Source organism: Triticum aestivum, unplaced genomic scaffold (assembly GCF_018294505.1).
Source record: "Triticum aestivum cultivar Chinese Spring unplaced genomic scaffold, IWGSC CS RefSeq v2.1 scaffold83742, whole genome shotgun sequence".
NCBI lineage: Eukaryota > Viridiplantae > Streptophyta > Magnoliopsida > Poales > Poaceae > Triticum > Triticum aestivum.
Window position 1 is genome coordinate 1 of NW_025309335.1, and position 665 is coordinate 665.

The window sequence follows — 665 nt, forward strand, 5'->3', positions numbered from 1 at the left end:
CCATGGTTTCGACCCCTTTCAGAACACGCTTGCCGCCGCTAGACGCGTGAATAATGAGCAGCGAGCTAAAACTTACCGTAAACGTGCAAAATAATAAAACGTGCTAAACATACGTCGCGCTCGTGCGTGTTGTTTTGCACGCGGTGCAAAAAAATTAAAAAGGGAATGCAACACGAGGACTTCCCAGGAGGTCACCCATCCTAGTACTACTCTCGCCCAAGCACGCTTAACTTCGGAGTTCTGATGGGATCCGGTGCTTTAGTGCTGGTATGATCACATCCGACGTGCTGCCCCGTCTTCGTCCCTTATGCTTGCCCCTCCCAGCTCCACTACACACACGATTGCACATTCCTTTGGCCGCTCCCGCTCAACTACGGAGACGAGTTTTACCACGGTTCAACTGCACCAGTGCCTATTTACCATGGTTTCGACCCCTTTCAGAACACGCTTGCCGCCGCTAGACGCGTGAATAATGAGCAGCGAGCTAAAACTTACCGTAAACGTGCAAAATAATAAAACGTGCTAAACATACGTCGCGCTCGTGCGTTTTGTTTTGCACGCGGTGCAAAAAAATTAAAAAGGGAATGCAACACGAGGACTTCCCAGGAGGTCACCCATCCTAGTACTACTCTCGCCCAAGCACGCTTAACTTCGGAGTTCTGATG

At 50.2% G+C, this 665-nt stretch overlaps 1 non-coding gene and 1 pseudogene across 1 annotated transcript; both read right to left on the bottom strand.

Annotated features, from left to right (window-relative positions):
• Positions 1-162: 162 nt before the first annotated feature.
• Positions 163-281, bottom strand: LOC123179637 (5S ribosomal RNA). Its single transcript, XR_006490517.1, has one exon. It is a non-coding gene; the product is annotated as a 5S ribosomal RNA (ribosomal RNA).
• A 300-nt stretch (positions 282-581) lies between these two features.
• LOC123179638 (uncharacterized) lies at positions 582-665 on the bottom strand (annotated as a pseudogene).